Raw genomic sequence first — 21,131 nt, forward strand, 5'->3', positions numbered from 1 at the left:
TTCCAGAGCAATTTCCAGCTGGGAACTGGATTGTGCCGTTCCTCGAATTTAATTATTTCAAAGTATTTTGCCTGGACTGCATTATTTCCTTCCTTATTATTTAGGCATAGTACCCTCCAATCCATCTGGTGTTGCCAATGCTGTTGATGCAAGTGCCACAGTGTTGTAGAAAGGGAAAGCTCGGAAAAGCATGGAATTTATCCAAGGTCAACTTCCGTGGTGCTGGCGGGGGTGACTCGGGGTGTTCTCCTGCAGAAGGAGCCCCTCTGCTGAAGGGGGAAGGCTCTTTTGGTTGGCAGGGGTGGTTTGGGGTTAGGAAGCTCTGTCTGGAGCGTGGCTCTGCTCTGTCCCAGCCGCATCCAGCAGAAAACACTTCTCATGGAATCCGTGCAAGCGGGGCCCCGTAATGGAAAATGTGCCCCACCTTAAACGCTCTCGTGTTACTCATGAGCACAACACTGGTAATTAGGCGAGTTAAAAACCAGGTTTATGGCATGTCAGTTATCACCCAGCGAGCTGGAGCGTCTGAGAGGTGCAGCAGGGGCAGGATGTGCTGGTTTCCCACCCGAGGTGAGAGAGGTCACTGCCTTTCCACCAGCGCCGATCCGCCGGGTCCTGCCGCGTTTCAGTAGAACCCTGCTCGTGGGCAGGAACGTGTGTGGCACCTCTGGGCTCCCAGGCTGTGGAGTGAAACCCTCCCGTGTAACGAGATGTGAAATATCTGGTGGTTTCATCACGATTTTGTCTCCCTGGAACCTTCGAGCAGCTCCTGATTGCTCCTGACATCAGAAACGTTCTCAGGCTTCGCCCCCTCCGCCCCGGTCCCGACAGCACGTGGCACTGTTTGCTCCTCGCTGCCAGTCTGCAGCAAGGGCTGTGGGAACTGTTGGGATTTGCTGATTCAGCTGATTGAAAGGGGAATTTCAAGGCTCTCCTTGTCTGTGCAGGGCAGGCAGGGAGCAGGGTTACAACACCTGGGCTCAGATCTGCAAATCATCTATAGCTTCGAGTTGCACTTCAAACCTCAGTCTTCACTTTAGTCCCTGCCCTTAAATCTCCTACTCGAGTTGTCTTATTTCTCTCGTATCCTGGAGGCTGAGGTGCCTGTGGGCTGCTGGAGCACCACATCTCCTGTGTTTACAAGTGTTGAAAGAATTCCAAAACGTGTGGAGTTCGTGCGTCTGCAAACTTCATTATTTAAGGCAGAAGGAAAAGTTACAGCATTTGGAATCTAAAAGAGCACATGGCTTTGGCTTTCTTGATGCATCCTAGGAAAATGGTGACTTCTGGTGTTTCTAGGTACCCATGTGGGTATGCAGAAAAGCACCCTTGTTTGGCTTTGCCCTTTTCCATACCTGCAATAATTCCCCTGCATTTGCTCAGGCTGGCACAAACTGGACAGAGGTGGGGTTGGAATGAGATGTTCTTTAAGGTCCCTTCCGACCCAAACCATTCCATGACTCTCTGATCTCCTGGATTAGCCTGACACCTCTGAGACCTGACACCTTTGCTGTGAGACTCCCTGACAGCAGAAGGTTCTGAACACCAGGAATAGGGGTTAGGAATGTGGTGTGGCTGGGCTGCTTTGAAGGGTTTTAAACCATCATTTCGTATCAGAAATCCAATTCCTGAGCCATCAGATTGCTCTGGAGACAACACTTTTCCCCTTGGCTCTTTGTACCCAACATACCACCCTCTCTGCTCCCCAGGTGCTTGTGCTGGGTTCTTGCTTTGCCTCATTCTTTCTTTCCCGGTTTTTGGGGGGTTTTTTTGTGTGTGTGTCAGACAACAAATCATGTTTTGCCTTCTTCAGATGTGTGGGGGAGATCCCAACAAGGCTGATGACAGGGAAGGGTGGCTGATATTGCCCTGTGCAGAAGTTTTGTGCAGAGCACTGGAGCAGTGCAGATAATTTCTGTGGACAGAGAATCAGAGACCTTGTTCTCCTTCCTCCCTGGGAGGGTGGGGAGGCCCTGGCACAGGTTGCCCAGAGAAGCTGTGGCTGCCCCTGGATCCCTGGAAGTGTCCAAGGCCAGGTTGGACGGGGCTTGGAGCAACCTGGACTAGTGGAAGGTGTCCCTGCCCATGGCAGGAGGTGGGACTGGATGAACTTTAAGGTCCCTTTCATTGGAAAACATTCCATGATTCCATGATTCTCCTCTCACAGCAGTGTGGGAGGGAGATCACATCTTCCTTTGGACTGAGATGCTGTCAGTGCTGATCCTGGTGCTCCTGTCCAGGCAGGAATCCTCTCCCCTTGTTGCCCACCCCAGGTCCCCTGTGTGCAGCCCAGAGCCTGCAGCAGAGCTCGGGTGGGTCTCCAAGAAGGTGCTGTTAAGGATGGGGAGTTTCCAGAGGAGTTTTGGGGGGGGGGTGCCCTGTGCTGTGTGGGGTGTTGAAGGTGAGAGGGTCTGACAGGAGGGATGATGATTTAAAGCACTGGAAAAAAAAAAAAAAAAGAAGAGGGAAAATATTATTGAATTCCTTTTTCTCTTCCAAGCTGTGTTTGTGTCCATCTCAGCTGAGCCTGTGCCCCAGCTGGGAGCAGCCAGGGGTGTCCCTCCGTACCGGGAGCTCTGGGACCTGTGCTGACACACAAATCCCAGTTTATTCCCTTCCCCTCGGGCAGGCAAGTGCGGGCACTTCCCAGCTGCCCGTCCTGCTCCTCCCGTGGGCTCCGGTGGAAGGAAAGGCAGAGAAATTCCTGCGCAGGCCGTGTTGCTCCGGCTGGAAGCGGGACAGTAGGCGATTCCCATCCCCCTGGCCCCGCTCCCCCGGCTCCCCCGCAGCCCTGCCTTGCCCTTTTGTGGAGATTTATAGAGCCGAGTGGGCTGAGAACAAATGAGCAGACATTAAGGGGATGTGTTCTGCATACTAATGACAAGATACTGCTCCTGCACCTCGGGGCAATACTGGGTCAGGCCAGTTTAGCTGTAAACTTTATTTATGTGCTTATTACATCGGGGCTGCAGTTTGCCAGCCTGGGCCGAGGGCTTGGGGATGTGTCCGGCAATAAATTTTGTTTGTTTATTTGAAATAAGATGCTTCTTCCCCCCCAACCCTTCCTCTCTTTCCTTCTTGGAGGGGGAGGAAAAATCCCTTCTTTGCCATCACAAATTTGTGAGTGAAGTGAGGAAGGTGGGATGAAGAGGAAGGAGAGGTGACAAACGCGTGCTGTGGGGAGCAGATGGATTTCTTTGAGCCTCGCTGGTGTCAGGAGGATTTTGCCCTCCCCTGCAGGTAGCAGTGGGAGAGGAGAGGAAGGGTCTTTTCATCAAAGCTTGGGGAGACCAGGAGTCCCCTTCTGGCTGTGCCACTGAACCCTCTGGGCAGACACAGTCAAGTCCCTTTGCCTCCAGCCCCATGGGGTGCCCAGGGCTCAGACACCCCTTTTTTTCCCACCTCGTTTGCACCATGAGTGGGTTTTGCTGCTCCGGTTTGGTTTGGGGAGGATTTGCTCTGAGCTCCTGGACCAGGGCAGAGATGGGAGGTGCTTTGTGCCCACAGCAAAGTTTTTATGGCATCCCCTCTGGCCTCCAGCCTGTTTCCCCCTCGTGTTCCATCTTGCCTCTCAGGTTTATAAGCGCCCTCTGGGCAGGGGTTGTCGTTCCCTCTTGTCCTGGCTCTGAGCTGCTTTCTGCCTTGCCCCGTCACTCAGAGCAGTAAAACACATGGAGAACGGGATGAGTTTGGAGCAGCAACTTTGCCCTCTCCCGCAGGAAAGGCTGAGCAGAGCAGAATTAGACCCTGTGCATTTTCCAGAGCCTCCTTGGAGATGCCCAGCCTGGCTGAGCCTTGCTGGTGTTGCTGTGATCTAAATGAAGGATGCCCTCTCTGGGCTGGTGCTGGGACTTTTATGTGATGAGCTCTTGCAAGGATAAGGTGTTAATTCACTCCTCAGGCCTGATGGCCTCTCATTCCTGGGGCTGGGGAGGACTGGATGTGGTCACCTGGAGCTGGGAATTGGCTGCATCGAGGCTGCAAGTGAACTGGGTTGAGACACAACCCCTGGCAGGGTTAACTGGGGAGATGGGGTGGGAGAGGCTTTGCAGACCAAAATCTGGTGAATCCACCTCCAAGACCTTCCCTTGGTGCCCAGCTCTAGGATGTGGCTCCATACATGATCTGCTGCCAGATAAGCTTGGCTGGGCAATAACTGAGCCCAGCAGGCTGGCAAAGACTCTCTGTGCCTTTGCATTGACAGAGGTTTCAGCAGTAACCATGTTCAGCATCCAGCCCAGCTCATTTCTCACCCATGAGGGTTGGAGGTTGTGGTGGGGAACTGTGTGTCCTGCAGGGAACCAGGAACTGCTGCCTGGAAAAAAAAAAAAAAAAAGGAAAAAATCAAAGAAAAAAGCCACCTAAACTCCCCCAGCCCTTCTCCTTTGTGCTCCCTGGACAGAAAGCTCCATCCCCACCGAGCCTGTCCCAGGTCCCAGCACGATGCCGTGCGTGCAGGGGATGGGAGCTCTGGTTGGAATGGGCTGCACTTCCCAGGCCCTCTCGCCTGGCAGGGGCTCCAGATGTCCCCGAGGTGCTGGAGCAGGGCTGGGCCGAGGCAGGAGGGCTGGGATGTGTCCGGGGGCCCTGGCAGGAGCAGCAGCTCCTGGCTGCCAGCCTGCTCCCTCAGCCGGAGGTAACAGCCAGCCCCGAGCTGAAGGGGAGATCCACGGGGGGTGGAGGAGGGATGAAAGAAAACAACCTTCAAAAGAACATGCCCTGCCTTTTTTTTTTTTTTATTATTATTATTATTGAGGGGAAAGGTGCTGGGCTGGTGAGGACTCCTAATGAGCTTTCCTTGAGGAAAGCCCTTCTTTGGCATTGAATCCAGAAACGCCTTTGCTTGATAGAAATGTGTGTTTGTATGGAGTTATATGTTGCCTTGCCATTCCTGCCCCTTCCAACACCAGCTTGTAGGCGTGTTTTCATGTCTTCCAAGCTGGTGTGTGGAGGGTTGTCTCCCCTCTTCACTCCCAACTTGCTCCTGTCCACCACTTTCTAACAGAAAATAACTTTGCAGCTGAAGTTGAGGTTCTAAGCGTAGGAATCAGAAAGAATCTCTGTGCTGAGAGTTTTCTGTGTGGGTCATTTTAAGAGGCTGCCCATTTTGGAGGGTGTTGGGGGGTGTGTTATGCTGTGGCTGGGCCTTAGGAGGGAGAGGGGTGAGCGAGGAGGTGTCGCCCCACTGCTGTGGTGTCCTGGAGTGAGGGTTGGTAGCACAACTGTTGACTTAAAGATTAATCCTTTGCCATTTCTACCATGAAACCTGAGATTTGATACCTTTGGGAAATGGGCTGTCAGGTGATTTCCTGCATTTCATCCTGACTGCTGCTCTGTAGTAGCCAAGAACCAGGAGGTTGGATGTCCAGGGTCACTGTCCTGTACCTGATGACCTTCTCAAGCACAAAGAGCTCTGTCTCTCCTCCACCCTGTCATCTGCAAGTCTTCCCCTCTGACCTAAATGGAAATTGTGTAGGGTTTGTATGGAACAAGCCCTGGATGTGCCCCTTATTTTCCTGTCCCCATTTGCTCTCAGGTGCCCTACCAATCAGGTACTTCTGCAGGTGCTCCCAGAGCTCAGGGTGCTTTGGGAGCTGTTTGAGCCCCGTGAATTCTAGTCATGGACTCAAGCCCTGTGCAAGGAAAGGCTTTATCAGCAAGGTGATGCCTCATCCCTGCGGTGCTGTTGAGGCTGGTTGGGGTCCCACTTAAACCCATGGGGGAAAGGAATGAAGGGGAGGAGGAGCACAGCCAGGGCAGGATTACAGGATCAAAGACCCATGGTGTGCTGATGGATGGGATTGGGATGGGGAAATGGTGGTGGGACACACTCCTGTTTTCTGCAGGCAGTCCCCAAGGAGAGCCCCGCTCTCTCCCTGCTCCTCATTAGAGATTTAGGAAGCTCTAACTGGGATTTTCAGTTTGCCTCTCCCAGGGCTTTGGCTCAGAGCCGTCTGTCAGCTCATGTTTGGAGCAGGGAGCTGTGTTTGCAGGTGAAACCCTACCCTGGAGGAGGCTCCCCTGCTCCCTCCCTCCTTGGCTGGCTGCAGGCCTGTGCCCTGGGAGCGGATGTAGGAGTTTCCTCCCCATGGCCTTCAGGTAACTTGCCCACCTGCAGCCTCCGAGTTCAGCACAAACCTGTTTCTGCAGCGCTCTGCGGGACCGGGCTGGGGCTGCAGGAAAACCACTTCCCAGCAAATCCACCCCTTGGTGGAAACCTCCCAGTGCCCCCCTCCCCGGGAAGCCCCGGGGGCTGTGCTGGATGGGGATGACTGAGCAGGGATTAACCCTTCCAGCCTTGCTTGTCCAGCAAGCTCAGGCACCCCCCATGTCCAAGTGCAAGGTGCAGGGGGGCTGTGGCTGCGCCCGTTGTCACCTCTGCACCCCACAGCCCTCGGGGGGGGTGGGGACAGCAGGGTTAGCACAGTTTTGGAGAGGGAAGTTTTCTGGTTTGTTGTTGGACACGGCCTCCCAGCCCCACGAAGGGAGCTTTTAGCATGCAAATGCACTTTGCCTCATGCTTTTTAATGTTTTACTTCTCGTAATTGCCGAGACCGGCTGTAATTTTTGGACGTGGCCGGGTTTCCCGAAGCAGCTTCCCCTTGCAAGTGGTCCCCACTGCCGAGGAGCTTTCAGTGTCTGCCCCCTCCCCTGTTTTCACTCGCTCAGGTTGAAGGAAGCAAACATGACTAACGTTAGTGCCGGAAGGTCCTGAGGCACAGGAGTGAAAAATAACACGTGTTAACCTCGGAGTGCTGTGTTCTGTGGTGTTGCTGTGCCTCTAGTGCAGCTTTGCTGGGAAACAATAAACATTTTGGGCCAGAACAGATCATCAGCTGCGTAAGCTGCTGGAGCAGGTCCAGGGCAGCCTCACGGCTTCGCTCTCGGAGGAGGCTCCTGCCCCTCCTGGGTGCCCGTAGGACGTGACGCCTCTCCGTGACACTCCTCGCAGGGATGAGCTTTCCAGAACTCCAGCCCTTAACCCTGAGCCTGGATTGCAACACCACAGCTCTCCCCAAAACCAGAAAAATATCGGTGCGAGCTGTCAAGATGTTATCGTGGCTGTTGCACAACACCCTATTCCATGGAGGCTTTCCTAGGGAAGCGGGGTTGGAGACGTGCTGTCCATCCATCCATCTGCCCCTCTCACTGTCAAGAAACTTTTAAAGTCTTTCTGGGCAGTGTCAACAAAATTAGCCACCGTGTCAGAGGTGTAAAACACCCCCAGTTCCAGCAGGGTGTGTGTAGGTGGATGAAGGTAGAAGAGCAGGTCCCGTTCAAACTCTTGCTGAAGGGAACGGTGCAACCACAGTTCAGCTCAGGCCTGTTGGACATCAGGGAATCTGTCCTGCAGGAAGCCAACCTTCATGGCTTCCCCTGCTCTCGCTTTCTCCCTGAAAGCTCTGGCTCCAGAGCATCAGGGATCTCAGCTTTCAGAGTCACAGCTTGGGTTTGCGTGAAGGTTACGGAGAGAAGCCTGAAAATGCGACTCTCCGAGGACTCAAAGCTTGCAAAACTCAGCAACGCTTGCAGGAAATCTGGCTCAGGTCTGGGCTCTGGCAGTCAGGCAAGACAGACGTGGTGTCAGAGTTTGTCAGGAGATTTGCACTTGAGTGTTGTGCAGATGGGGGTTTGTCTCCTTGCTTGTGCTGCTGGATTTTTACCTTCGTGCCACTTGCTGTGGGGGAAAGGACAGAACCTCACTGACTGGTGGGGTCGTGGGTCTCTCTTCTAACACCCTAAGAAAAAATAGCCCAGAGTGCTCTCACTCTATAAAATATCCTCTGGCAGATATTTTGTGTCTGCTCTCTCTTAGTGTGAGCATTTAGCCCAGGCACCCAAAGGAGCAGTTTTCCTTTCTGTGGGTGGGCACTCCCAAGGCATTGAAGTCCTGAGTGGTCTGGGATCCCTTTGGAGCTGGTGGTCTCTGAGGGATAACACTCCTTCAGCTGAGACACCAGCATTAAGCTTCTGAAGCTGTGAGGGATGATGGTGGTTGGTCTTCCAGCAAGGAGAATGTTTGGAAGGCTGTGACCCCACGGATGCTGGTGCTTGTATGGGAACCCCAAAGGGATGACACCAGTTGACCAGAGCACCTGTGCTTTGCTGGGAGTGCTGATGGCTCCAGAGGCACCCCAGGGTGTGTGTGCACCAGGTTCCAGGTTCCAGGCCAACCATGTTGGCACCAGTGCCAATCTGAGCCTGGTCCTTTGATGCTACCTGTGACAGGAGTGTGTATGTGGGTGTGATGGGAGAACAGCATCTCGACCTGCTGGGAGAGCAGGGAGAGGATGAAAGGGGGGAGTTGTCACCCTGGGGTGACCACAGGCACCCTGAGTGGCTCTGTGGGCAGTCAGGTCAGCGGGCAGTGGCACAGACCCTCAGGGTGCTTCTCCCTGCTCCAGCTCCTCTGGAATCTGCCGTTTCCAGCTCGGAAGAAGGGGGGGGGAGGGCAGAGCGAGCCCCAGCGAGGCTGAGCTGGCTGCAAACAGAGTGTTTGGAGAAAGAAAGAATTTTCAGCGTCCTGTTGCCTTGTCCAAATTCCCGGTGGGTGTCCCTGGAGCAGGGACCTGCCCCGGGCACCTGTAGTCCCAAAGGAAAGGGGAAGAGCATCCTCCCGGCCCCTGGGCAGCAGGAGCTGCGCTGGCTGCTGGCACCGCTGGCATTCCACATCCAAGGGTTGATGGCTCGAGGCGGTCCTTTGCAGCAGCCCCTCGCCCCGGGCATCGCTCTGTGCTCTGCCGGAGGGTCCAGGTGCCTCCCCGCCACCTCCACCCACCCCTCCCCGGGCGTTTTAACTTGTTTCCTTTCGGCGGAGGAAACATGACTTTTCCCATTGAGGGAATTCAGCGCCGACAATGCCGAGTGACACAATTTCCCACTCCGGGGATGCCATCGCGCCGCGGCCGGGCCGGGGAGCCCTTTTGGGAGCCATCTGCATGACAATGCGGCGGGCTGTGCTACCATTAGCTGCCCTTTTGCTATTAGTACCTAATGAAAATGTAACCATATTTAACCCCCCACAGTCCGAGATTAGCGAGAAAGGGGCCTAAGTGGATTTAATTCTTTTGTATGGTGAGCATCAAACTCTCCATTTTGATTGCCCTGTCCCCTCTTCCCCTCTCCAGCGGGAGAGGGAGGCAGGAAAGCTGTGTAAGGCTAACTCTATCCTCTCAGCTGTCCCCGGCACAATGGGCAAAGTATCTTTTGTGGCATTAACGGCTTTGGCTGGGGGCTGGGGGGAGCCGGGCAGGAGAACAATGTGTGAGAAGCTGAGACTGTGGGTTTCCCACACGGCCCAATATGTGTCCCCGCACCCCCCTCTGGGACAGGCAGACCTGCAGCAGCCCAGCCCACAGCTGATCCCGGCTTGATTGGCTTTTTTTTTTTTTTCTTCTTCTATTTTTTTTTTCTTTCCTCCTTCCTTCCCCCCTCATTGTGCTCTTGAGAGATGAAAATCCTTTCCTGGCGTGAAAGGAGAGGCGTGCCTTAAATCCCCTCCCTCGGACGGACCGGGCATGTCATATGACGGCCAAATCCCCCGGATTAGTGTGTGTGTGTCTGCGTGCGTGTCCTGCCGGGGGCTGGAGGCGGGGGGCGGGATGCCCGATATCTATATTCCTTCCCTTCCCCCCCTCTCCGGATTGATTTCTGCCGGGATATTTATTCATTGCACCTGCTGGCTGCCGCCCTCCCGCTGCCCGCCGCCCTTTCGCTGCGGGTTTGAAGATCCAACCCTTGGGGCAGTGGGTTCCCGACCCTTTTCCCGTCTCTCATCCCCCTGTCTCTTCCCAAATCCGAAGCAGGGCAGAGGGGATAGAGGTGCGGTCGTTCTGGCTCTGTGCAAGGGAGGAGTCTTTGCGTGGGGAAGACGGGAGCTCTCCAAGGAAGGTTGTTTAGGAGTTCGGGTTGATGGCACAGGTGTGGGATTTGGGCTGGCCTGGAGGCTCCACAGGACCAGGAACGCAGCCTGGATCCCAACCCCACCTCGGTGGAGGCCTCCAGGTCCCCCAGCGAGTCACAGCTCTGGGTAAACCAAGAGTGGTGGGAGAACTGTCCCATCATGTTTGTCATTCCTTGTGGGAACCCTGAGTATTAAGGATTTGGATTCCTGGGAAGTAACCACTTACAGGGTCACCTCCTCCTTCCATGTGGCAAAGAGCTCCTAATTGACACAGCCAATGTCATGAGCAAAGGCAGATTTGGAGCCAAGAACAGCACCTATTACCACTTAATTCTTGCCTCCGTGTCTTTAACATCCCAAATTCACAACTGTCTTGGTTTCCCTCAAGGTTTTTTGACTTGTGCTGCATCATTTTGCGCCGGAATTCCCACAGTTTTTACGGACCCCACCAGCCAAACCAACATCTCCCTCCTGCCCACAGTGTGAGAACCTGTGTGCTCATGGAGTGAGCTGTGTGGGTTGGGATGGGTTCAGCAGCGGGGGCTGCACCCTCCCAGCTCTTCCTGAGTGCACAAAGTCTTGCTTAGCAGGAAAGAAAAACCCCTGTGGGGCAAGGACAGGGATGAGGGGGTGGGGGATGCTCTGGGTCCGTGGGGGGGAGTCCAGGAAGTCTCAGCCCCCCTGTAAGGAAGGGGAGTGGTCCAACAGCCCAGGACTGAGGGAGGTGACCCGTCCTTTAAAACAGTTTGGTGTTGCTGCAGGTGAGGTTTGTTATGTGCGTGCATAAGTTTGTTATGGGTGTGAAAAGCACCTTATTTCCAAAAAAACCCCAACGTGTTTGCAGCAGCCACTCTGCTGGTCCGTGCCCAGCCTGGCTGGCAGTGCTGGCACACGGTGTGGCTGGTCCCTGCGGATGTCAGGCTGGTGGGAACTGCGTGGCTGCTCATCCCTGGGGATGGTGGGCTCAGCACAGGGATTGGAGGCAGAGGCCTGTGGTGGCCACCACTACCATGGTCAGCGCTGAGGGCAGGCCAGTGGGGATGGTTCCCCAGGCATGGGGAAGGTGCTCCAGGCATTGGCCGTGCTGGCTGCTCAGGAAACATGCTGGGAAGTTGCAGTGCCTGGCATTGCCTCCTCCATCGGCCTCTGTGCATTGCCCCAAATTGGGCACCTCGGAGCACAGGGCCGGTGGCTCCTGGGGCAAGGGGTCCCCACTGAGGAGATGCCCCACCCCGGTGATTTAAGAAGTGTCCCAGCTGAGGGGTGAGCAGGGATGGAGAGCCAGCCCCGGGGCAGCGGGAGCTGCGGTCCCCAGCGGGCCGGGGAGGTGAAGTGCTGCGGGGCTGGGGCGGGAGGAGAAGCGTGCGAGGGGGTGGGGAGGGCGGCGGGGGGGACGGAGGGGGCTGCTGCTTGTGTGAATGTGCCCCCGCTCATTGTTCTGCGGCTTTATTCTGTGGCCTCGATGGGACTGATTTAGAAATCCTAATCAGGGAGCAGTCTCCGCGCCTCCCGAGTGTGACACAACTTGAGCTGCTCCGGGGCGCCTTTGTTCCCTAATGACAGCTGACTTCATGCAGCAGTGGGAACAGTTTGAGCATAACTCCGCACCGCCGGGGCTGGCAGCTGCAGCCTTAACTCTTTCTTGCCCACCTGCACCGCACAGTGGGATGGGGAGGGGGGGGCCGGGGAGGAGGCACAGCCCAAAGGCACGTAGCCCGTGCAGGGATGCTCGGCTGCACCGCGGGCATCCCTTGGGAGGGTCACTGCAGTGGAGGGGCACGGAGAGCACAAAGGTGCAGAGGTGCAGTTCTGCTCGTCTGAAGCAAAGTCGTTTTCCAGGGGCTGTCTCTGCTGTGTGGCTGTTTTTTAGAATTACTAAGGTTAGAAAAGACCTCCAAGATCTTCCAGTCCAGTCTTTGGCTGAATCCCACCATGCCCACTGAACCATAACCGTGAGGTGGGTGGGTGTCCACTGCAGGTCATTCCTTGGGAAGACTCAAACCAGCCCGACCCAGGGCAGCACTTGCTGCTGCCGTGGGGGAGGGAGGCTGAATTTTAGAAACTGCCCGTCCAGTTTTGTTGGTGCTTTGAGCGCTGGAGAATGTGGGCAGCCCCGCGTGAGCCCGAAGTGCTTCCACGCCGGCGGCGGGGCACTGACATCACTTGCATTGAAAGTAAAAGGCATTGAGTCATTCCAAGATGTTCCCGGAAGAGACTCCTGGCTCTGCCAGCAGAGCTTGGGAGCGAGCCCCTGTTGGCCTGGGTTCCTTCCCCGGCAGAGCAGGGCTGTGATACAACCTCCAGCACAGAGCCGTGTTCTTCAGCCCCGGGCTGTGCTCGGGATGCTCCCCGGGCCGGTAACGGCACCGGTTAAACCCTTCCCTCCCTGTTTGTTGTCAAACCACTGCTGTGACCTGGGAAAATACTTCTGGAAAATTACCCTTATTAGAGGGGGACGGTGGGGGAGAGGCAGAGCTGGCTCGGCCCGAGGGGTCGCAGCCCTGGGTCCCTCAGCCGGTGAGCCCAGGGCGGCTCTGCCCGGCAGCTCCGGGGGTTCCATCCGCACACAGGGCCGGGTTCCCAGCACCTGTGTCCCCTCTGCCGTCCCCAGTCGGCCGCCCATGCTTGGCCAGGGTCTCCCTGGCGACGGGGCCACGGGATGCTGTGCAGTCCATTTGTCACCAATTGTCACTGTTTTGTTCTGCCTTGTATGCGCACTCGATTGTGTCACGGGGGAGGTGAGGAGGAGCAATCAGGCCTTGTCTAATGGGCTGCTGGGCTCCCGCTGCGGGGAAAAAACAGGGTCTGCCTGCCAGGGAAGGGCAAAGGGAAAGGCAGGCGCTGGAGCTGTGCCTGGCGGAGCATCCCAGGTGGAATTGGGTCCCGGAGCGGCTGCGGGCTCCGCACTGGGCAGGCAAAGGTCCTTGCATTGATTAGGCAAGAATTTAGGTCAGTTTGGCTTTCTGCAGCATGACCGGGTCCCAGCAGAGCCGGGGGGAGTGGAGGGCTGTCAGCTCCTGGTCCTTGGAGTGCTGGCAGGGACTCCAATGTCCCCCATCACCTTCCACAGTGACATTGACCCCCTGCCACGCTTGTCCCTGGCTGTGGGGTGGGATTTGTTCTCCCTGGGTCTCTCCTCAGCCTGAGGTGGGCTGGGTTTCCTGCAGCACGAGCCCACCCTGGGGTACCCCTGACCTGGGAGCTGCAGGACCCCGAGGGAAGGGAGTCTGGCTTCCCAGGTGAGGCTGTGGGAGGCTTCAGGCTGCAGATGGATTAACACCTTGTTCAGGGCCCAGCTTCTGAGCAGTTCTTGTTTCCCCCAAGTGTGCTGCTGAAAGGGATGTGATGTGTTGTGGATTTTGGTACAACTCTATTAGCATATGTCAGGTTTTGGCTGAAGATGTGGCCTCATACTAAACTACATATATATATATATATTTTCCCCCTCTGTCTCATCACCCCCAACATACCCCAGTGGAATGATTCATCTCCCTGCTTGGCTCCATCTGCCCCCTTTTTTCCTTTAGTCTTACAGCTTCAAGAGCCACCAGGACCAGTCATGGCCAAGTCTGAGCCTCAGCACCCACACTCGGGTTTTCCTGTAAACCCTTAATTCTGCCCAGGCTGGCCAAGGAATTTACAGGAACTCGGGGAAGCTGCTCAGCAGAGCCATGAGGAGGTTGGGAAAACTCGAGCAGTCAACCCCAAACCAGGCAAGCTGAGGCTGTTCCAGTTTGGCTTCCAGACCTGGAGCTCAGTGTGAAACACCACAGGGGGAGGGAAAATGAGGGTGTCCCTGGCAAAGGAGGCAGCAGAACCCATGGATCTTTTCCAGCATGAGGTGTTTGGCAGGTTCCTTTCCTTACTCCCTGGTGGTCATCAGTCCATGTCTCCAGAACAACACGTGGTTCCTCTCCTTTGGCTGTGTGGGTTGGGGGAGACCCAGAGCTGGCTGTGTGATGGTCCCATCCTTGGGTTGTGTTTTGGTGGGTTTTTGGGTGTTGTGCCAGTTGCCCACCCGGACTTTGCCATTAAGTTCAAAAGGGAGGAAACTGGGCTGACATGGGCATTTGGGTTTCATTTTGACAAAAGCACCGATGCTGACTGTGAGCAGTGCCAGCCTGGCAACCCAAATCTCCAGCAGGCAGCTCTTCTCTCTCAGCCCTGTTTTCCACCAGGTGCAATCCTGGGAAACTTGCTTTCTACTTGAGCCGAGCTGCTGCCAACCCTGCTGGGGGCTCATCACTGCTTTTCAGGATCCCAAAAGGCCCTGGGTGATCCCTGTCCCGCTGCAGTGATGCCTCTCCACCCCCCTGGGCTCCCTGTTTTTGCCAAAGTCAGCTCTTCCCCTCGTTCCTCCTCAAACCCTGGGCGGCTCCGCTCTCGCCCGCGAGGGGAAGTGTCAGGGATGATGCAAATGGGTTTTGTCAAAATATTTTTGGAGGGAATAAAAATAGCTCTTGGAGCAAACTCTCTCTCTGTGCTCCTGGGAAGGAGTGCTTGTCTGGGCTGTTTGCTACAGGTGCTGTCAGAGCAGGGCTGGGAGCTGCGAGGGCTGGGTGACACCTTGGGTTTGGGGTGAAGAGCAGTTGGTTTCCCACAGTGGCAGGAAGAGTGTCTGGAAGAAGAGGCTGGTTCCTCTCTGCTCTGTCGGTGCCTTAGCTTCTGCTCAACTTCATTCCTCCATCCCAGAGTGGAAAACTTTCCCTGGTGTGTATTCAGAGGTGCTTTAGTGAGGACAGTGGGAACACATCCATCCTAATGGTCCCGATCCTGCAGGTGGAGGGGAATATGTGCATGCAGGATGTTCCCCTGGCCCAGCCCCAGGGCAGGGGATGCCCTTCCTGTGCTGTGGGGGTTGTGCTCCAACCTGGAGCCTGAAGGTGCCCCAGTGGAGGAAGCCCTGCAGCTGTTGATACAAATGCATTTTGGTGGGGGTTTTTAGCCACTTTTCATTTGGTTTTCCCGGAGTTTTGTCCCTTTTCACTTCTGAGGGTTGGGTTGTTTCTCATTCTGGCTCAGTGCCCTGTTCCCAGTAGGCTCCCTGTGCCCCCCCAACTCCCTCTGTGTGGGCAGAGGGGCAGCAGCTCCAGCCTGGATTGTGTGCACAGGGGGTCGTGTTCTCCTGGGCCAGGCACCGGGATATTGTCCCTGGGGGATACCAGGAGCCTTCCTGGCACTCACCTGCCTGTCCATCTTTGTGACCACCCTGCTTGTCCCTGTCTCTGTGGATGTACAGGCAGACTGGGGGCAAATTCCATAACTCCAAAACTCTGTCTGCATCCCAAACTTCCCAATCCCGCTGCACATGAACATTGTTTTTTCCTCTTGCTTTTTATTCTGCCTGGGAATTTTGCTGTACAACCTTAGCAAGGTCTCAGCACAGATCGATCTGGGGGGATCTCAGCTCTGTGCCCAAAGTCCCCAGAGCCAGCTCCAGGAATCCCTCTTTGCTTTGGCTGAACACCCCCTGCAGAAATGGGAGTAATCCAGTGCTCCAGGAGGAGGGAGGTCTTGGGTGTTCCCAAACACCCCAATGTGCCACGTGGAGCTGGAGATTTTGGGCTGCACTCCCGTGGGGCTGTGCTTGGGGTGGGTGATGCAGAGCCTGGGGACCAGCCCTCACCTCTCACACATTCTCTTCATTGACCTGGTTGGAATTCTTCAACCAAAGCTCAAACCGTTTCTTTCCCAGAATCTTGACTAATTACTCTTGGTGGCAAAAAGTTTGGATTTGAATTTTCTGATTTTCAGCCTCTGAAATGGTTTCTCCTCCATCCTTCCCCCCTTCTTTGTAGTTTCCTTTTTACTTCGTTCCCTTTTCCCCTTCTGTTGTCTCAGTAAAGCAAAATGGGGAAAAAATAATTCCAAGCAGAAGTCAAGAAGGTGGAAATGTTTGAATATTTTCATCTGGGTTCTGAATGAGAAATAATCCTTTGTTTGAAGAGATGGTGAAGTTTGATTCCCATCCAGAACAACACTGATGTCTTGGAGACACCGTGGGCTTAGGTGGTGGCTGCCCACCCCAGCCACTTTCCTTGTCCAGTGCCAGTTTCCAGGAGACAGAAAGGAGCAGAAACAGTAAATGAAAAAGGGAAAACTTTTATTTCTCATTTTTCCATGGTATTTTTATGTCTGGCACCCCGTATGAGCAAAGAAAACGGTGTCCCATCTGTTTCTAGCACCATTAAAAGCGTTTGACTGCATGTGGCCCCTCAAAAATAAAATAAAAATAAGACCCTTTGGTCTGAAAATGTCAAATGCTCTTTCATCTTAGACGACCCCCAGCCGGGCCCATATCCTCCCAAAGCTGGGGAGGAGGAGAGGGTTCCCACCAGTGTTCATCCCTGCCCCCTCCCCTCCCCGTTTTCTTGGAAGAGAAGGAAGTCAGGCACTTGAGGTTCCCGCTGGCTGGTGACCCCTGAGTGCTGCTCCCCTGCACCTCCTCTCCAGCCCCTTTCCTGCGACTCAGCGGCCGCTGGGGCTCAGGAGGGAAGAGGTTAAAGCCTCTCTAACAAGTGTGCAGAGCAGGGAAGTGTTTGACATGTTTTAGGACCAGACTTGGAGAGGGCTGTGCCAGCAGGATGCAATTAATGACTGGGAAGATTGCTACAATATGGGGCTGCTTTCTCCTCATCCCTGTCTTTCTCACCACTGGAATCCGTGGTTTGCATCACGTCCTGCTGGGAGCTCCTGGAGGCTGATGAGGGCTCATGTTCTCTGGGATGCACTGTAAAAATTCAGCATGGTCTTACCTTTAATTTGGCAACAGTGCACCTACGTGAAGAAAGTTTGGGTGTAACTTCAGGCTTTGGAAACTTCTGCTAATTAAGAGAATATTTTAAAGGTTGCTCGAGATCCCTACATAAATACATGGCTCTTTTTGACATGAAAGCTCCTGTTATTTATCAGGCTCAGGGATAGCATAAGTCCTGCTGTGTTGGAAGAGGGAAGAAAAGGATTTTAATTTAGGAGAAAAGGCTCATTATTTCCTTCATAAAAATCTTTGAAGTGTTCTGTGCGTTTTTTGGGGGGTTGAGGTTGACACCAGGTACTCTGGCACTTGCTGTGTGCTCTGCTGTGTCTGTGCAGCTGGGATGGGGCCAGTGCAAAGCTGAGCCCAGTCCTGACAGAGGGGCTGTGACCTCTGGCCAGGTGAGGCAGCCCCGGGGTTCCTCGGCAGAGGATCCAGGGAGGAGCAGAGGAAGGAAGGTGTCACGTGTGACTCTGGTGGTGGAAGCACTGGTGCCAGAGTGTCTCAAGTGACTGTTGGGTCTCTTCCCCAGACCAAGACAGAGCCATTTGGTGGCTCCTTGTGTTTTTCTGGAAATATTCAGCCTGTGCTTTGGTTTATTGCCTGAGGTGACGACGTTACTGTGCCTGACGCTCTGGCAGAGGAGTGGAGAACTTGCTGTGCCATCCTCTCGTGCCACGATGGAAAACTATAAATCTGGGGACCCGTTTTTGATTATTTTCCCATTCAAAAAGGTGTCACTTTGTGGGGTCACATGGCTCCTGGGACCAGTGTTGGCTTGGTGGGGCTGGGAGGTGTGAGAACCTGTGGGAGGCAGGTCTGCAGGCAGCTGTGCTGCTCCAGCCTGATTTTCAAGCAGGACGGGCACGTCAACTGCTTCAAATATTAGAAAAATCATTATAATGAAGATCTTGCCCCCTAATATTTGAAACAGAAGGTTTTAAGGGTTTGTGAAGTTCAGAATTGCTTTGCCTGGCCCTTCACCACGACCTGTGTGTGCCGTTCCCGGCCCCTGGGTCCCTTCCAGGTCTCCAGTGAGTCAAACCAGCCCTTGGCCTGCAGGGCTGGACTGGGCTGAGGGCTCGTGCAGGATGCACTCGTGGTCCCAGTGCCTGTGCTGCTCTTCCCAGGCTGCTGGGCTCCTGACCTCAGTCCTTGGTTTGGCCCCAGTGGTTTCCCACAGCGCTGGAAGGACGGTCCGGGAAGCGCGACCGCAGCCAGGGAGGTGCAGGCAGCTCCTCCAGGATCCTTGTTTTTATTGGAAACTGCCCCTTGGAACCAGGGAAGTGCTTTATCCTCCTCTGGTTGCTCAGGCCTTTGGAAACTGAGCTCCAGCTGAGCCATGGCCACCCACTGTGGCACCGGGTGGCTCCTTCAGGCTGCTCTGGGCTGCACCTCCCAGCCTGGGGAGCACAGTCCTCCCTCCTCCTCCTTGCTCCTTGCCCAGCAGCCACCCATTCCTGCTGGATTAGTGGCTCCTCTCCCTCCACGTGGGGCTGCTCTGCCAAGGGCCCAACCTTGGTAAGAATCCCTTGGTGCTACTGGTGGCTTATAAATAAGTGGAAAACCCACTTGGTCTCCCTGGAGATGTGCTTTAGGGCAGGGCATTACTATTTTTTTTTTTGGCTAACCAGGCCCACACAGCAGCTGTTGAGCAACCCTTCGTCCTCGAAAAACAAACAGGGAGCAGGTCTGGTGGCCAAATGTTGCAGGACGTGGTGAGGGCTGTTGGCAAAGTGTGTGTGTGGTGTGGGGCTGTGGAACAAAGCAGCTGCCCGGTGTCACAGCCCTGGGGACATCAGCTGGTCACTGGTGTGGCTGGGCAGGGGCAGGGGATGTTGTGGAGCAGGCTGGAGTCCCCACAGGATGATGTCTGGGGACAAAGACATTGTGTTGGCCATGGTGTTCTTTGACATGCAGGGTTTGGGGGGTTGTAATCCGGGGGCTGCTCTTCTCCCACCTCATCCTCGTGTGGTTTGATGGCTCCTGGGGTTCCTGCCTGTGGCTGGGAGAGGGATGTGACAAGTGTCTGCATCCCATCCTCGTGCTGGAGATGGCACAGGGACAGCATGTGCTGTGTCTCACCTCCTCCTCCTCCCCTGGCTGAGCACAGCTCCAAGCTTCAGCTCCCAACCCCCCTATGGTGCTTCCAGGGGAAAACTGGATATTGCTTAGTAATACCTGAAACAATAACCCTGCTGCTGGTTCACTCAGAGACCTTGAGAACCGAGCCTGGCTCTGGTCAGGATTGTTCTGGGTGTAACACCTGACATCTGGCTTGGGATGGAAAGTCTTTCCCAAGACAACTGTGCTACGCGTGGCTAGGAAAATGTCCTTAACCATTTTCCCCTGATTATTTTCATTATTGTTATTATTTACTGGCATTTTTTCAGCCTGGGTAATGGAAAAAAGCTGGGCTGATTGCACTGCTGTGATTTCTGGCCCACTGTGTTTCTTCAGCCCACTGTACTAAGGAGATGCTTCGTGGCTCTGCAGATCTGCAGGAGATACGAGAGTGGCAATGAAAGCAGTTTCTGCTGCTGGGGTCTGCTGCAAGCATTTTCCAGTTGTGAAAACTGCTCGATTACAAAGTGTTTGCAAACGTTTTTGCTTTTCAGTAACAATAACAACAACAACAACAACAAAATAATGAGGGGAGTAAATGCAGGAGCCCCAAGGGCAGGGTTTTGCTCCAAAAGCTGGTGCGTCCCAGCAGCATTCCTGCCAGGATCTCAGGACCTTCTGCTGTCACAGTCCCTGTTCCTCCCTGGGGGGAGCAGAGTGCTCCCATGTCATGTTTGTAGTGATATTTGGGTTGGTGCTGGCAAAGGGATCCATTGGATCTGCAGTTGGATTTGCCTTTGGGTAGGAACAGTTCCCGATGGCAGCGGCGCCTGAAGGGGTTTGGGATCAAACTGCTCTGGGGTCCAGAAATCCGGCTTTCAGTCCCCACCTGGCAGCTGGGGTAAATCCCTTAAGCTCCCTAAGTCTGCCTTCTCTGCCTGTCACACTTTCTCCCACCCTTTACACATTTTTCTTATTTAGTCTGGGAGATATTTCAGTTAAAAACTGGCTGTTGCTTCCCGTTGGTGCCTGGGCTGCCCTGCAGAGGAGAGCCCGTGTTTCAGGCTGTCACACTGGCTGTGCTGCCCTGCAGAGGAGAGCCCGTGTTTCAGGCTGTCACACTGGCTGTGCTGCTCATTAGCAGCTCCAGCAGGAGCAGGGGCTACGTGCAGAACTCCAGAGATCCCATTAGTTTGGGTCCATCAGGCCGCCCCCTCTGCCCGGAGTGCTGGAGCTCGTTGCTCTGACCTCCCTTGGCACCACGGCCAAGCTGCTGCTTCCCGGGCTCGAGGTCTTTGCCCTGCACTGGGCTTGGCTGAAAAAGTGTTGTCTTTTCTTTGTGTTTGCTTGCACAGTCCCAGAAACACACGCAGGACCTGACCCAAATCCTGTTGGAAAAGCCTTATGGTGACTGAGCAGAGCTTTTATTATTTCCCTTTCCTTTTTCTTTTGTGGTGGTTCTTGATGCAAATTTAAGCTAAAATTTCAGAGCTGATTAACAAACTCCTCTCCAGCTCTGGGGATGTGGGGAAACAGCAGGGACTATGTGGAAACAGGTGAGGGGGATGACTCTGGCCTGTTTGAGGGACCACAGGAATCTGTAAATGTCACTAAAATAATTCAGACCCGTCGTGCATCTAAAAAAAGTGTCCAGCCTTTTTCTGAAAGATGATTATCTGATATTAGGGGAGTTGCTCTCCCTCACCTATGGCTGGTCTCTCAGCCACTGCTGAGCTTCCCTGCTCCCCTAGGATGAGCAGTGTCCCAAGGAGACAGCCTCAGTCTCCTGAGGGATATCCCTTCTCTGGATTGCAGCTGATTTCCTGTACAATAATGCTTTGCATGAGCCTCCCACATGATGCTAATTAGCCCTGAGCCTGGCCCTGTGTGAGCAGCACTGTAGGGAAGGGTGATTGCAGCCAGTGCTCCCCAGGGAATTACCCAGCACATTTCGGAGCAGTGCAGGAGCCAAGCGGCCAGGGAGGGTCAGGTTGGACATCAGGAGGAATTTCTCCATGGAAAGCATGGTCAGGCATTGGAAGGGGTTGCCCAGGGGGGTGGTGGAGTCCCCATCCCTGGAGGTGTCCAAGGAAGGCCTGGCTGTGGCACTCAGTGCTCTGGGCTGGGGGACAAGGTGGGCACCGGGCACAGGGTGATGATCTTGGAGGGCTTTTCCAACCTGAATGTTTCTGTGGCTCTGTCTCTTGTCAGAGGAGAGGGGGCACTGTGTGTTTGCCCTGAGTGGTGCCAGACACCATGTGGAAGCGATTCCACTCTGCAGCACCCACAGATAACTGGGGGTGGTGGCCCTGCTGGTGGCCCCAGGGGCTCCTCGGTCCCAACCTCACCGCTGGGCCCTGGGCCGGGACATTCACCCCTCAGAGGGGTTGTCCTGAGTTGGGGCCGTGC

Source organism: Lepidothrix coronata, unplaced genomic scaffold (assembly GCF_001604755.1).
Source record: "Lepidothrix coronata isolate B3197 unplaced genomic scaffold, Lepidothrix_coronata-1.0 Scaffold34, whole genome shotgun sequence".
Lineage (NCBI taxonomy): Eukaryota > Metazoa > Chordata > Aves > Passeriformes > Pipridae > Lepidothrix > Lepidothrix coronata.